Here is an 843-nt window from a genome sequence, read left to right as displayed (position 1 = left end):
AGGACGCGAAGCTAAAAGGAATTAGCTTCCCTCAGAGAGGAGAGAAAATGCCTTTTGTCGAGAGCTAAAACACTCACTGCCATTGAGTCAACACAAATTTGTAGCCTTCCTATAGCTCAGGGTAGAACTGTCCCTGTGGGTTTCCAAGACTTAACTCTTTAGGGGAGTAGAAAGGTTCATCTGTCAGAGTAGCTGGCAGTTTCCGACTGCTGACCTTGTGCCTAGCAGGCCAATGTAACCACTGCCCCCTTGCATTCAGACGTCCAGCCTCCTGAGCTGTGGGAGGACCAGTGGGTTGGGAGGAGCCACCAGCTTGTGAGACCGGACAGAGTAGACAGCTATTTACTGATGAAATTTGGAAAATTGTATGGATTGTGATGAGTTGTATTAGCCCCTAATAAAACAATTTTTAAAAATTGGAAAATGTTTAAAAAGACAAAATCCCCAAACTACATTAGTTAACCTGTTTTCCTGCTCTTTGGGCCTGTTTTTACAGAAGGAGAAGCAAGAGGAAGCGAAAATCTTTGCCACTGGCGCCTCTGGGAGCCACCATGGCTGGGTGGGGAGAGGTCGAGCCCCCTGGAGCTCTCTCAGTCCCCAAGGCCCCCCAAAGAATTATTGAGACACCTCACATATTTAGCCCTCATGCCATTTTGCTCCTGGGAGCCTAAGGCCGGGCACCGTTGGTCCGGTAGTGAGGCTTCTTAGTGGAGGAGAGATTGGGCAAAAAAGGAAGTGAGGGAGAGGCAGCCTGGGGAGGGATCAGTTGGGAAACCTGGCCTCCTGGGGAAGGGCCTTCCTTAGAGGTGTGGGGGTCTGGTCCTCCAGGGGCAAGGGTTAGTG

Source organism: Echinops telfairi, unplaced genomic scaffold, assembly GCF_000313985.2.
Source record: "Echinops telfairi isolate 266 unplaced genomic scaffold, ASM31398v2 ScPeMD7_5;HRSCAF=22, whole genome shotgun sequence".
NCBI classification, from domain to species: domain Eukaryota; kingdom Metazoa; phylum Chordata; class Mammalia; order Afrosoricida; family Tenrecidae; genus Echinops; species Echinops telfairi.
The sequence above is the reverse complement of the archived record's forward strand: the minus strand, read 5'-3'. Positions refer to the sequence as shown.